We start from the raw sequence: 16807 nt of genomic DNA on the forward strand, positions 1-16807 counted from the left end.
CTCCTCAAACTCTTCAAAAAAATCGAAGTGGAGGGAAACTAACTAATTCATTCTATGAAGCCAACATCACCCTCATACCAAAACCAGGTAAAGATATTACAAAAAAAGAAAACTACAGACCAATCTCTCTAATGAATATAGATGCAAAATCCTCAATAAAATTCTATCAAATCGTATCCAACAACACATTAAAAGAATTATACATCATGACCAAGTAGGATTCATCCCAGGTATGCAAGGATGGTTCAACATAAGAAAATCAATTAATGTAATACACCATATCAACAAATCAAAGCAGAAAAATCACATGATCATCTCAATTGATGCAGAGAAGGCATTTGACAAGATCCAACATCCTTTCCTGTTGAAAACACTTCAAAAGATACGAATACAAGGGAACTTCCTTAAAATGATAGAGGGAATATATGAAAAACCCACAGCTAATATCATCCTCAATGGGGAAAAATTGAAAACTTTCCTCCTAAGATCAGGAACAAAACAAGGATGTCCACTATCACCACTATTATTCAACACTGTGTTGGAGGTTCTAGCCAGAGCAATTAGACAAGAAAAAGAAATACAAGGCATCAAAATTGGAAAGGAAGAAGTAAAACTATTACTGTTTGCAGACGATATGATACTATACGTCGAAAACCCGGAAAAATCCACAACAAAACTATTAGAGCTAATAAATGAGTACAGCAAAGTAGCAGGTTACAAGATCAACATTCAAAAATCTGTAGCATTTCTATACATGAGCAATGAACAAGCTGAGGCGGAAATCAAGAAACGAATCCCATTTACAACTGCAACTAAAAGAATAAAATAACTAGGAATAAATTTAACTAAAGAGACAAAAAACCTATATAAACTACAAAAAACAGTTAAAAAACATCACAGAATACCTCAATACATGGAAGGGCATACCGTGTTCATGGATTGGAAGACTAAATATAGTTAAGATGTCAATCCTACCTAAATTGATTTACAGATTCAACGCAATACCAATCAAAATCCCAACAACTTATTTTTCAGAAATAGAAAAACCAATAAGCAAATTTATCTGGAAGGGCAGGGTGCCCCGAATTGCTAAAAACATCTTGAGGAAAAAAAACAAAGCTGGAGGTCTCGCGCTGCCTGACTTTAAGGCATATTATGAAGCCACAGTGGTCAAAACAGCATGGTATTGGCATAAAGATAGATATATCGACCAATGGAATCAAATAGAGTGCTCAGATATAGACCCTCTCATCTATGGACATTTGATCTTTGATAAGGCAGTCAAGCCAACTCACCTGGGACAGAACAGTCTCTTCAATAAATGGTGCCTAGAGAACTGGATATCCATATGTAAAAGAATGAAAGAAGACCCGTATCTCACACCTTATACAAAAGTTAACTGAAAATGGATCAAAGATCTAAACATTAGGTCTAAGACCATAAAACAGTTAGAGGAAAATGTAGGGAGATATCTTATGAATCTTACAACTGGAGGCGGTTTTATGGACCTTAAACCTAAAGCAAGAGCACTGAAGAAAGAAATAAATAAATGGGAGCTCCTCAAAATTAAACACTTTTGTGCATCAAAGAACTTCATCAAGAAAGTAGAAAGACAGCCTACACAATGGGAGATAATATTTGGAAATGACATATCAGATAAAGGTCTAGTATCCAGAATTTATAAAGAGATTGTTCAACTCAACAACAAAAAGACAGCCAATCCAATTACAAAATGGGAAAAAGACTTGAACAGACACCTACCAGAAGAGGAAATACGGATGGCCAAGAGGCACATGAAGAGATGCTCAATGTCCCTGGCCATTAGAGAAATGCAAATCAAAACCACAATTAGATATCATCTCACACCCACCAGAATGGCCATTATCAACAAAACAGAAAATGACAAGTGCTGGAGAGGATGCGGAGAAAGAGGCACACTTATCCACTGTTGGTGGGAATGTCAAATGGTGCAACCACTGTGGAAGGCAGTTTGGCGGTTCCTCAAAAAGCTGAATATAGAATTGCCATACGACCCAGCAATACCATTGCTAGGTATCTACTCAAAGGACTTAAGGTCAAAGACACAAACGGACATTTGCACACCAATGTTTATAGCAGCGTTATTTACAATTGCAAAGAGATGGAAACAGCCAAAATGTCCATCAACAGAAGAATGGCTAAACAAACTGTGGTATATATATACAATGGAATATTATGCAGCTTTAAGACAAGATAAACTTATGAAGCATGTAATAACATGGATGGACCTAGAGAATATTATGCTGAGTGAGTCCAGCCAAAAGCTAAAGGACAAATACTGTATGGTCCCACTGATGTGAACGGACATTTGAGAATAAACTTGAAATATGTCATTGGTAACAGAGTCCAGGAGGAGTTAGAAACAGGGCAAGATAATGGGTAATTGGAGCTGAAGGGATACAGACTGTGCAACAGGACTAGATACAAAAACTCAAAAATGGACAGCACAATAATACCTAATTGTAAAGTAATCATGTTAAAACACTGAATGAAGCTGCATCTGAGCTATAGGTTTTTTTGTTTTTTTTTTACTATTATTATTACTTTTATTTCTTTTCTCTATATTAACATTCTATATCTTTTTCTGTTGTGTTGCTAGTTCTTCTAAACCAATGCAAATGTACTAAGAAATGATGATCATGCATCTATGTGACGATGTTAAGAATTACTGATTGCATATGTAGAATGGTATGATTTCTAAATGTTGGGTTAATTTGTTTTTTTCCGTTTATTAATAAAAAAAAAAAAAAAAAAAAAACCAGTCTACAAGCTCTCCTCTGTCTTCAGCACGCCCCCAGGAGAGAGAGTCTGCCAAAGTTAAAGGTACCGCATCATCTTATGCTGGTGGGATCTGCAGTCAGACAAGCGCCACACACAGGGCAGGATAAGAAAAACAATGTCCAGAGACTTCACAGGAAAGTCTTTCAACCTGCTGGGTCTCACCCTCAGGGAAAACCGACACAGGTGACCCTTTCCTCCTGAGAGGAGGCCAGTTTGGTCTGGGAAAATCTGGCTGGGGTCTATAATATCTAAGTAGACCCTCCTAAATGTGTGTGGGGGAAAGGTACTACACAAGCAGGGCAAGAAACAAGAAAACAAAAACTGAAAAATTCTCCTCTGTTAAACAAAACTTAAGATAAAGGTCCAGATAAAGCTGAACGGAATTTCAAAAAACAGACAACAAATTCATCCAGCAAGAAAACCCTAGTTAAAAGAAGTGAAAGCAATCTTCAGAATAAACTAATTAAGGTAATTAAATGCCTAGACACCAGCAAAAAATAACAAATCACACTAGGAAAACTGAAGATATGGCCCAGTCAAAGGAACAAACCAACAATTCAAGTGACATACAGGAGCTGAAACAATTAATTCAGAAGGTACGAACAGATATGGAAACCCTCATCAAAAACCAAATCAATGAATTGAAGGAGAATATAAAGAAGGCAAGGAAAGAACAAAAAGAAGAAACTGAGGGTCTGAAAAAAATCACAGAACTTATGGGAATGAAGGACACAGTAGAAGAGATGAAGAAGGCAATGCAAACCTACAATGGTAGATTTCGAGAGACAGAACATAGGATTTCAAAACTGGAGGATGGAACATCTGAAATCTGACAAGAAACAGAAACTATAGGAAAAAAAATGGAAAAGTATGAGCGGGGACTAAGGGAATTGAAAGACAATATGAAGCGCACGAATATACTTGTTGTGGGTGTCCCAGAAGGAAAGGAGAGGGGAGGAGGAGGAGAGAGACTAATGGAGGAAATTGTCACTGAGAATTTCCCAACTCTTGTGAAAGACTTAAAGTTACAGATCCAAGAAGTGCAGCGTACCCCAAGGAGAATGGATCCAAATAGACATACTCCAAGACACTTAATAATCAGAATGTCAGAGGTCAAAGAAAAAGAGAGGATCATGAGGGCAGCGGAAGAGGGGCAGTCCATCGCATGCAGGGGAAGGCCAGTAGGACTATGCACAGATCTCTCAGTGGAGACCATGGAGGCGAGAAGACAGTGGGATAATATATTTAAATTATTAAAGGAGAAAAACTGCCAGCCAGGAATTCTGAGTCCAGCAAAACTGTCCTTCAAAAATGAGGGAGAAATTGGAACATTTTCAGACAGAAAATCACTGAGAGAATTTGTGACCAAGAGTCCGGCTCTGCAAGAAATACTCAAGGGAACACTAGAGACAGATACGAAGGCAGAAGAGAGAGGTGTGAAGAAGAGTGTAGAAAGGAAGACTATGAGTAAAGGTAAAAAGAAGGAAAATTAGATGTGAGATATAAAATCCAGAAGGCAAAATAGAAGAAGAAAGTACTACCCATGCAGTAATAACACTGAATGTTAATGGATTAAACTCTCCAATCAAAAGACATAGTCTGGCAGAATGGATTAAAAAACAGGACCCATCTATATGCTGTCTCTGCTCAAAGGACACGAGGCCAAGGACACAAATGGACATGTACACACCAATGTTTATAGCAGCATTATTAACAATTACCAAGAGATGGAAATAGCCAAAATGTCCATCAACAGAAAGCTGACTAAACAAACTGTGACATTTACATAAGATGGAATATTTTGCAGCTGTAAGACAGAATAAAGTTAAGAAATATGTAACAACATGAATGGACCTTAAGGACATTATGCTGAGTGTGATTAGCCAGAAACAAAAGGACAAATACTGTATGGTCTCACTGATATGAACTGACATAAGTGAATAAACTTGGAATATTTCCTTGGTAACAGAGACCATCAGGAGAGAGAAATAGGGTGAGATATTGGGTAATTGGAGTTGAAGGGATACAGATTGTGCAACAGGACTGAATATAAAAACTCAGAAACGGAGAGCACAATACTACCTAACTGTAATGTAATTATGTTAAAACACTGAATGAAGCTAGCTGCATGTGAGAATGATAGAGGGAGGAGGGCTGGGGACATAAATGAAATCAGAAAGAAAGACAGATGGTAAAGATCGAGATGGTATAATCTAGGAATGCCTAGAGTGTACAATAATAGTGAAATGTACAATGTATAAATTTAAAAAATGTTTTTGCATGAGGAAGAACAAAGGAATGTCATTTTTGCAGGGTGCTGAAAATAGATGATAATTAATACTTTAAAATGTCACCTTATGTGTGAGACTAAAACAAAAAATGTTTGTTACAAAATTTAGATTTTGACTATAGCATTTCCTAATATAACTCATGTAGATAGTTTGAGTGAATGTCATAAGTACTTGGAATCTCAGGTAGGACATGAGATTTTATTGGTTTGTCCCGAGTGATGCCCTGATGAATCTCAGAGTGATTTGATCAGTGACTGGAAAAGTATTTGCAAGCCCCCTTCGGGGAATGGTGAGAGTAGGGAGAAATTCAACTTTCCCAAGTTTAATTCTTGATATTCTCACAAGCAGCGTGGACAACCAAAGCTATAGGCTGAGCCCCCAGGCTTGGGGTATGTTCATATGAAACTTAACCCCACAAAGGATAGGTCAAGTCTACTCAAAATTTAGGCCTAAGAGTCACCCCCAAGAGAGCCTCTTTTGTTGCTCAGATGTGGCCCCTCTCTCCAGCCAACATGACGAGCAGTCTCACCACCCTCCCCCTCTCTGCCTGGGACATGACTCCCAGGAGTGTGGACCTTCCTGGCAATGTGGGACAGAGATCCTGGAATGAGCTGAGACCCAGCATCAAGGGACTGAGAAAAACCCTAGCTGAGAATTAGCAGCAAGGGATTGAGAGGACCTTCTCGACCAAAGGGGAAAGAGTGAAATGAGACAAAGGGTCAGTGGCTAAGAGATTCCAAACAGAGTTGAGAGGTTATCCTGGAGGTTATTCTTATGCATTAAGTAGATATCACCTTGTTGTTCAAGATGTAGCAGACAGGCTGGAGGGAACTGCCTGAAAATGTAGAGCTGTGTTCCAGTAGCCATGTTTCTTGATGATGATTGAACAATGATAGAGCTTTCACAATGAGACTCTGTGAATGTAAAAACCTTGTGTCTGATGCTCCTTTTAGCTACTATATCAACAGAAGAGTAGAACATATGGAATAAAAATAAATAATAAGGGGAACAAATGTTAAAATAAATTTAGTTTGAAATGCTAGTGGTAAATGAAAGCGAGGGGTAAGGGGTATGGTATGTATAATCTTTTTTTTCTCTGTTATCGTTTTATTTCTTTTTCTGTTGTCTTTTTACTTCTTTTTCTAAATCGATGCAAATGTTCTAAGAAATGACGAATATGCAACTATGTGATATTAAGAATTACTGATTGTATATGTAGAATGGAATGATATCTTAATGTTGTTTGTTAATTTTTTTTAATTAATAAAAAAGTTAAAAAAAATGAGCAGCGTTTCTATATACTAGTAATGAATGATTTAAGAAGAAATCAAGACATAAATTGCATTATAATAGTCAGTAAAAGAATAAAATATCTAGAAATAAATCTAACCATGGTTGTGGAGGACTTATACACAAAAAACTATAAAACATGGTTGTGGAGAACTTATACACAGAAAACTATAAAACATTACTAAAAGAAATCAAAGACCTAAATAAATGGAACAATGTTCTGTGTTCATGGATTAGAAAGCTAACTGTTAAGATGTCAATCCAACCCAAAGTTATGTACAGATTTAATGGAATTCCAATAAAAATTCCAACAGTCTTCTTTCCAGAAATGAAAAAGCCAATCATCAAATTTATATGGAATGGCAAGGGGCCTCAAATAGCCAGCGCTATCTTGAAAAAGAAGAAAGAAGTTGGATGACTCACACTTCTCAATCTTAAAAAACATAATTACAAAGCTACAGTAATCAAAATATCATGGTACTAGCACAAGGATATATCTATAGACCAATGGAATTATACTGAGAGTTCAGAAATCAACCCTCACATTTATTGCCAACTGATTTTTGACACTGGGGCAAATATCACTTCTTTGAGCAAGAACGTCTTTAAAAAATCTTTCTGGGATTGCTGAACTGTTCCTAAACCAAAGAATGAAGACGAATTCTTGCCTCACACCACTTATAAAAATCAACCAAAAATGGATCAAATATCTAAATATAAGAACCAGAACTACAAAATTTCTAGAAGAAAACAGAGGGAAGTATCTTCAGGACCTTGTGTTAGGCAATGGTTCCTTAGATTTTATACCCAAAGTAAGAATAACAAAAGAAAAAACAGATAAATGGGACCTCAAAATTTAAAACTTTTGCGCATCAAAGAACTTAATCATGAAAGTAAAAAGACAGTCTACTCAATGGGAGAAAGTATTTAGAAACACAAATCTGATTAGCATTTAACATCCAGAATATATAAGGAAATCCTTCAACAACAAAAAGACAAACAACCCAATTAAAAATAGGCAAAACTTGAATAGATACTTATCCAAAGAATAAATGGCCAAAAAGCACATGAAAGGATGCTCATCATTATTAGCCATTAAAAAAATGCACATTGAAACCACAATGATATCATTTCACACCCACTAGAATGGCTACTATTAAAATAAAAAAAGCAGAAAATTACAAATGCTGGAATTACAAATGTTGGCAAGGATGTGGAGAAATCATTTATTGCTGGTGGAATGCAGCTTACCCATTTTAATTTAAGTTATTTGGCAGTTCTTAGAAAGTGAGGTATACAATTACCATATGATCCTGCAAGCCTACTCCTTGCTATACACCCAAAAGAACTGAAAGCAACGACTCAAACAGATACTTGCACACAAATGTTCATAGTGGTATTATTCACAATTGCTAAAAGATGGAATCAAGCCAAGTGTCCATCAACCGAGGAATGGATAAAGAGTATAGTATATACATACAACGGAACAGTGTTCAACCACAAAAAAGGAATGAAGTTCTAATACATGTGACAACGTGGATGAACCTTGAAGACATCAGGCTGAATAAAACAAGCCAGAAACAAAAGGACAAATATTGTATGATCTCACTGACAGGAAATAATTACAATAAGCAAACTCATAGTATCAGAAAGTAGAATATAGGTTACCAGGGAATGGATTGGGGGTAGGGAATGGGGAAGTAATGCTTTAATTGTACGGTTTCTATTTGGGGTGATGGAAAAGTTTTGGCAATGGATGGTGGTGATGGCAGCACTGCAAACATAGCTAACAGCTCTGAATTATGTTTTTGAATGTAGTCAAAAGAGGAAAATTTGAGTTTTATATATGATGCTAGAATAAAAATTAAATTTAAAAACCAACACAGTACTGTATAGCACAAAGAAAACCTTATTGTAAGCAATGGACAATTTAAATGTTCTTTCATGAATTGTAACAAACGTACCACACTAATGCAGGGTATTAATAATAAGGTGGTATATAGGGATTCTGCATTTTATGCATGATTTTTCTATAAACCTACAACTGCTCTAATAAAAAAAAAAGGCAAAGCTATTTATTCATTAATACTAATTAATTATATATAATAACCACACTATTATTTCAAAGTTAGTGGACAAAGGAAATGAGGTATAAAATGTGCACCTTTTGTATATCCTAAATATTTTAATTAATTTTAAATACAGCAAACTAATGAGAACATTAAGGACAATATTTATATAGTAAAGCATTCATAGTAAACAAAAAAAAGGTACCTATTTAGATTTGAAGAAAATTAAATAGTTCAACTAATCAAAGACAATCTAACAGAGTCATTTAAGGAAAAAAGATCTAAAAACATGAGAAAAGATAGATTATAAAAGTCACTGCTATACCACAAGAATTAAATGTGGTCTACTGATTATATCAGCATGTGGGCAGGGTTCAATTTCAAACAGCTCCTTAAAGTACACACAGTGAAATTAAGTGCAATTACTACAATCCATACTACAATGACCTGATTTTAATGATAGGAATATTCTTCCTTCAATACCATGACTCATCTTCTACTACATTTATGGTAGACATTAAAGATAGAATTCGAAATCTCGAAGAATCTACTATACATTAGGGTGTATTGATTTCTATCTGAAAAAAATAGGCAAAATGAGTATTTTCTCATTTTGGTGGCATAGCATGAAAACTCAAAAACTACATTCTACAGAGAGATATTTTAGATAAAGTTTTAACTTACAAACCTACTTCCATGAACCATGTGAACTGTCACAATAAAAGGTTCATATTAAATAATTGTTTAAAAAATAATAAAGGCAAAAGATCAAGCTCAAGATCAAACAAGGGAATGGGAATGTTTGTTAATAGGACCCATAGGGTATTGATACAGTATGTAATTTACATTAGAGCATTAAGGCATTAGGAAAGGATTTATTCTAATATAAACTGTTAACAGGAGAAATGACAACAAAACAATGAAACCAATTTCTCCAGAAAGTAACCCTATTCATTACTTTACCTTTAATGTTCGTTCAACTAGCTGCACGTCCAAATTGCTGTGAATTATACTGTGCACTTTTCTTCATAAAAGTAATAAATGAATAACTAGCTAAAGGAAAAAGTTCTGTAAGTTCTGTACTCTGAAGAAAATTTTCTAGACTTACAAAATATTTTAGATCCCTTCAAAGCATAGTGCTAGATGATTCTTAAAGTGCAAAATTATATGTATACAAGCGTAAGGCTTAAACTACAATAAGGAAGAAAGGTAAAACAATAATCTAATTAAAAGACGCAGTGGTAGACTGAAACTTTTGGAAACTTGATTTTCATTATTTTAAGACAGAAAACACGTTCAATACTCCCATAAATTCAGGGAATATATTTACTTAATTTGGTTCCAAAGTTCTAGATCAAATTTCTCTATAATTCAGTAATGAAAATGGACATTTTCCCATGTGTTCACACTCCATTTTATATTTAACTGAACAATATTTACCTTTAAGAATCAAAATTATTCATAGTTGCAGTATTTATGTACATATGCAAATGCACATATGAAAAAACTTATAAAGAAAAGAGTTGATTAGAGTAGTAGGATTATGAGCACTTTTTAAAAACCACTATAATGTAGAATCTCTGTCATATACTACTTTTAAAGTAAAACGCAATAAACTGGTGGTGCCATGTCTCGTGCTCTGTTTCTCTGACATTCTGACTAGTATAACCTGCAGTATAATACAGCCATTAAAAACAAGTCCTCTCCAAAGAGTCACCCCCAAGAGAACCTCTTTTGTTGCTCAGATGTGGCCTCTCTCCACAACACAACAACACAACACAACAGTTCTAGCCAACACAACAAACAAACTCACTGCCCTCCCTCTGTCTACGTGAGACATGACTCCCAGGGTTGTGGACCTTCCTGGCAACATGGGACAGAATTCCTAGAATGAGCTGAGACTCAGCATCAAGGAATTGAGAAAACCTTCTCGACCAAAAGGGGAAAGAGCGAAATGAGACAAAATAAAGTGTCAATGGCTGAGAGATTCCAAACAGAGTTAAGAGGTTATCCTCGAGGTTATTCTTATGCATTAAATAGATATCACCTTGTTAGTCAAGATAGTAATGGAGAGGCTGGAGGGAACTGCCTGAAAATGCAGAGCTGTGTTGCAGTAGCCATGTTTATTGAAGATGAATCTTCATTTTATCATTGTATAATTTTTCACTGTATAATGATATAGCTTTCACAATGTGACTGTGTGATTGTGAAAACCTTGTTTCTGACGCTCCTTTTATCTACCTTATAAACAGACGAGTAAAACATGGAATAAAAATAAAACTAAATAATAGGGGGAACAAATGTTAAAATAAACTTTAAACTAGTGAAATGCTAGTGATCAACGAAAAGGAGGGGTAAGGGGTATGATATGCATTAATTTTTTTCTGCTGTCTTTTTATTTTTTTCTGAATTGATGCAAATGTTCTAAGAAATGATCATGATGATGAATATGCAACTATGTGATGATGTTGTGAATTACTGATTATATATGTAGAACGGAATGATCATATGTTAAGAATGTTTGTATTTCTTTCTTGTCATATTTATTTAAAAAATAAAAAATACTAGCAAATCAAATCCAGAAGTATACTAAACCCCATTACCAAATGGGATTTACCCTGGAATGCAAAGTTGGTTAGACATATGAAAGTCAATCAATGTAATACAGTATACTAATAGAATTAAGGACAAATACTACATGATTCTCTCAGTAGATGCGAAGGGGAAAAAAAGCATTTGACAAATGCAACACCCATTCACAATAAAAACACTCAACAAACTAGGACTAGAAAGGAACTTCCTCAACTTAATGAAGAGCCTCTACAAAAACCCACAGCTAACATCCTACTTCTAGCAGGATGAATTCTTTCCCCCTAATATCAGGAACAAGACAAGGATGTCTACTATCATCACTTCTGTTTCACATTTGTTCTGAAGATTTCAGCTGGGACAATTAGGTGAGAAAAAAGAAATAAAAGTCATCCACATTGGGGGTGCACAGGTGGCTCAGTGGTAGAATGCTCACCTTCCGTGCAGGAGATCCAGGTTTGATTCCCAGACCTAGAAAAAAAAAATTCATCTACAATGGAAAGGAAGACATGAAGCTATCTCTATTCTCACATGATCTAATTTTGTTTCTAGAAAAGTCTAAGGAATCCACCAAAAACTATTAGAGCTAATAAATGAGTTCTGCAATGCTATAGGATACAAGATTAAAATACAAAAATCAATTTTATTTCAATACACTAGCAATTAACAATGTGAAAACGAAAGAAAACAATTTCATTTTACAGCAGCATCAAAAAGTATAAAATAGCTGAGAACAAATTTAACAAAAGTGAAAAACTTGTATAACAAAACGGCAAAACATGGTTGAACTGAAATTTTAGATCTAATTAAATGGAAAGACATTCCGTGATCATGAAGTAGAAGACTTAATACTCTAAACATGACAATACTCCCCAAATTGCTCTACAGATTCAGTGCAATCCCCCATCCAGAACCCAACTATCCACCTACCCGTATGCCTGCACCCAAGCAGCCAAATTCACACAAACAGGCTGACTATCCCTGAAATGAATGGACACAGGCCTCAAATGGGTATTCAACACTATCCAGAAATTCTGCTGTATTTCCCTAATAAACTCACTTTACTCACTTTCTAAGACAAAAAAAAAAAAAATCTGAAATTACAATCCCTGGCTTTGGGTCTCTGCTCTGCCTCATACTGCTATGGAACCTTGAAAAAGTCAAACCCTGTGTCTCAGTTTGGTCATCTGTAAAATGGAAATAGTAAAAGTATCTACTTTATGGGATTGATAGGAAGATTGAGAAATACCACAAAAAGCACTTAGGACAGAGTCTGAAGCATGGAATGCACCTAACAAATATTAACAATTATTATATTACACTTTTTAGAAGCCTACTGACATGATTGACTATAAGCTCTACAAAGCAGTGAAGGTGGCCAAACCCCACATGATACTGCTTTGATCTGACCCACCGCAGAGATCAAATTTGACTTCCTGAGTGGTTTGGAAGCACCACCAACACGTCCCAACAGGAAATGGAGAGCCTATCACCAACAAGACCTGGAAAACAGCCACTTCACTAACAAAAATCCACAACCTCAGCAAATCTGTTCCTATGAACTCTATACCCCAAACAAGGTTTACTACTCACATTCCTGATGAGCTATACATGATTGAAAGCATATATAATAACGCACGATTTCCAAGTAAAGATGTAGGTAATATACATTCATACTGATTTCTTAAAGAAAATAATCTGGACTGTCCAACACAAAGAAAGTCTCAGGAAAGTGGGTGTAGGGGTGGGAGGAGGAAGGAGGGCTGAAGGGCTCTGCCAACGGCGGCTGCGGCCCCTAAGCAGAGGCCACCGAGACACACGCCACTTGGGCAGAGACCTAGAGGTCACACGGGCTTGAAGCCACAGCGTAGGACAAGAAAACAACCGGCAGCTGCGCCTTTTAAAATCAAAGTGGCCAACACACACGTAAGCACGGCAGCGGCCCCACGTCCTCTTAAACTACAGGTACTATTTCCTGGTGAAGCGCCCAGCCCTATAAGACGGCCAGCAGGTGTTTCCATACCCACCTCATCCAGAAAACAGCCTTCTGCATGAACTCTAGGCAAGAAAGAGCATTTCTGGAAAGATTCGGCAATGGTACACGCCACGATGATGCTGCAATAACCGCACTGCACGCTCACACAGGTGACGGCTGCAGAACCGAACTTTTGAATCATTAGAAGGGGGGGTGTCACTTCCCATAACAAGGTATTTCCCCCCAAGAGAAATCTCATCGTCTGATAGGCATATGTGTATGTCATGACGTTCTACGAGTGACACGTCTTTAAATGCCACACAAATAAAGCGTACCGTACACAAAATGCATGTGGGTTTGAGGCAATTTCTGGAGCAACAGATTCAAGACCATAACAAACATCATATATACGAAAAAACAATGTTTCTACATAGACGCACACAGATCTACGCCGAAGGCTGAATTCGGGCGCCTCCCCCGCCCCCCGAGACCGCGGCACCCGCGGCCCGGCGCTCACCTGGCGGCGCTGAGGCATAGCAGGGGCGGCGGCCGTGTCCCGCGCGGCTCCGGGCTGCGGCATCTGCTCCGCCCTCACACCCCGCGCCCGGCCGCGGCTCCGGCGAACCGGCGCTTCCTCACCCACAGGTCACGGCCACTCGGCCAGCGGGACCTCTCCCGCCCGCCCGTCAGCTCGCAGCGGCCCCGAGTTCAGTCCGCCGGCTTCGGGCCGAGCGCCCCCCCGCTTCTGCCCAAATTAAAAATAACAATCCCCACCGCACTTTCCTACTATAAACATAACACTGGATTCACGCTCCCACTCGGAAACGCGGCAGGATGGCTCTCGAGCCTCCGCGCCCTCCTGCCTCTCCACAGCCGGAGCCCGGGCCGCGGGCACTCACGCCGAGTTGGGGGCTCCGGGCCTGACGGGACCTGACCGGACCTGACCGGCGGAAGCAGAAGAGAAGCCGCGGCGGCCGGGAGCCCGGCAGGTGCGTCCCTCGCGTTGGCGCGTGACGTCAGCGCGTCGACGTGAACGGCCGTTCGACGTCCGGCCGCCTCAGCACCTGCTCCCTCGGCGCGGGTCTGGCGCGTCGGCGCCCATGAGGCGGACGGCTGGCGGCGGGGCGGCGGCCAAGCTGAACCGGGCCCGCGGAGGTGCCGCGCCGGCGGGAAGCCCACTCTGCGCCTAGGCGGGCGGTTGACGCGCGGCGCTCTCCGGTTGCCAGTCACCTTAGAAAAGGAGAGGAGTTGGCCGCCCGGCGCCGGCAGCAGGGCGAGGCCGCAGGCCCGCGCGGCGCTCACGGCGCGGCGAGCTCGACGAGGAGGGCGGGAGCAGCCGTCCGCGAGCCTTGGTCCCCAGGCCGCGCGGGAAGGAATGGCAGCCCGCCGAGAAGCGCCTGTGTGTGCAGGTCGCAGGCAGGCGGAGCGGATGAAGAAGACTCGTGAGCCAAACCAACCATCGCCCGTTCTCAAAAATAACTATCGGAAACTAAGTATTTTAGGGGAAACGTGTAGTCTGAGGTGTCTACATGAGCTGCGCTGAGTTTATTTCAGTTTAGCGAACGCTGAGCTCCTCACGTGTGCCGGTCACATAATTCAGTAAACTCGCGTATGCAGATTGAATCCGATGCAGGAATGTAGCAAATGCGTCCAGACAGAGACGCTCCTTTGAGAGAATAGTGTAGGAGAAAAAGAGTTGACATCCGATCTGGTTTCAAAGGTTGAAGAAATTGGGGGGGGGGGGGGGGGGGTGCACACAGTCCCTGGCTGAAATACCAGGCAAGAGAGAAAGAGATGGAATATTGTGTTTTACTGCCATTATCTGAACATGATGCGCAAGATTATAAGGTGAGGATAATGAAGTGAGATGAGGATTATATAAGAGTATTTTTTCCTATAAGATTGTGGGATTGTAACCCATACCAATCTCTGAGATCTTTTCTATAACTGATTATTGCAGTGTGCTTTGAAATTTATTGCTTTTTTGTATGTATGTTATTTTTCACAAAAAAAATCTATTGTGATGATCAACATATATATCTTTATTCCTTCTAGCCTACTATATTCTGGAGCAGCTAGGAGGAAAACTGAGATGATGGTGTGGTAGCCCATGACAAACTCTGGGATCTGTCCTGTAACTACTTGTTGAAGGGTGCTTTGAAAACTTGCTTTTTTCTGTTTTGCATATATGTTATGTTCAACAATCAAAAAAAAAGTTTTTTTTAAAAAAATGTTATATCCTAAATAATGGGGAGCCTTTGAAAAACTTTGTAGTTTTTCCCCAACTTTTTACAATGAAAATGTTTCAGCATCCAGAAAACTTGAAAGAATAATACAATGCACACTCATGTGATTTTTATTTCTTTAAAGTGTATGATGAACACTAAAATTTTAATTTTTCAAATTCTGAATTCAACTTAATCTTAAAACAGCTGCCTATAACAGTGAAGGATTTTAATCGTGGGCATAACAGAATCCAAATCACCTAGAGTCAACATTTCTCGTATGTTTGCTCCATCAGTATTTAGTGCTTTTTTTTTTTCCTGAAGCATTTGAAAGCGTCATGACACTTTGCTCCTAGATGCTTCAATATGCATCTCCTAAAAATGACACCCTTCTCCAACACAAGTCCATTATCCCAGCTAGAAAAACTAGCAGTAACTCCTTAATATCGTCAAATAATACATTTCACCAGTTGCTCCAAAAATTGCCTTTTACAGCTTTTTTTTTTTCCAAACCAGAATCCAGTCAAGGTTTGAGCATTACATTTGTTTTAAATTTCCTAAATCTTTTAAAATATTTAACAGTTCCCCAATTTCTTATGACATTAACTTTCTGAAGAGACCAGGCAAGTTGTCTTGTAGAATGCCATAGATTCTTGTTTTTTAAATAGGAGTTATGTTATTTAAAACAGTGCAGAAAATATAAAATGAAAGTTGAGGTTGTCCTATACAGCCTGACCAACCTTAATGCCACTCATCACACGCACAAAAAAGCTAGTAACTATTAAGTATGTCTTCATTTTCAGAAACTTTCTATGCATATACAAAGGTATAACACTTTGGAGTAGAAAGCCTGTTGTCTATCAGCTGATTTCTAGAGTTCAGGGAGGCCTTTGAAGCTGCTCAGAAAGAAGAGGAGGAGTTTATTTTCCTTTTAAGGTGGGAAAGAAGCCAAGGAGCCCTGGAGAAGTACTGGGGCTAAGATTAGGCACAAGTTTGCACTTTTACAGCAGCCTATACAATGTAATCTGCTTTGCTTCCCTACCAAATTTTGTATTAAATTCTACACTGCACGCTAATGCTTTTGACTATGTACATTCTTTTGATTATGTACATCCAGTAACAGCACAAGAGACTAATGAATATCTAATTTACATACATCTTTTTGTATCTTTTCAGGCACATGGTGAGCACTCTAGCAGCATTAATATTATTAAAATTTCTCTAGATATATTCTTTTTGATAGCTGCATATGGCATGTAACATTAAAGGGTTTTAATCAGGGTTCTGTGCATGATTATTTAGTGGTTGTGGGCCTGAGGTCCCTTCCCTCTTGCTGGCTGTTGACCAAGGATCACACTCACTCCTAGACACAACCTCCAAGACCTCAACATGTGTCCCTCTCACAGCATGGGAGCTTGCTTCTTCAAAACCAGTAGGAGAATTTCTCTTCTTTTAAATATTTATACTTCTTTAAGAAATCACCTAATTAGGCTTAGCCCACCTATGATAATCTGATTTTTCTTTATCTCAAAGTCAATTGATAGTAAC

The 16807-nt window shown here is 38.5% G+C and overlaps 1 protein-coding gene across 5 annotated transcripts in view; it reads right to left on the minus strand.

Annotated features, from left to right (window-relative positions):
• Positions 1-14044, minus strand: part of CLCN3 (chloride voltage-gated channel 3) — a 165443-nt gene extending 151399 nt beyond the window's left edge. For 3 of the 5 annotated variants that reach the window (XM_077144578.1, XM_077144577.1, XM_077144573.1), the window contains exon 1: positions 13552-14044. The gene's annotated coding sequence lies outside the window, so the exon portion shown is untranslated. The remainder of the gene's footprint in view (positions 1-13551) is intronic. The other 2 variants (XM_077144574.1, XM_077144579.1) reach the window with 2 other exon arrangements.
• Positions 14045-16807: the final 2763 nt, after the last annotated feature.

Source organism: Tamandua tetradactyla, chromosome 26, assembly GCF_023851605.1.
Source record: "Tamandua tetradactyla isolate mTamTet1 chromosome 26, mTamTet1.pri, whole genome shotgun sequence".
NCBI classification, from domain to species: Eukaryota; Metazoa; Chordata; class Mammalia; order Pilosa; family Myrmecophagidae; genus Tamandua; species Tamandua tetradactyla.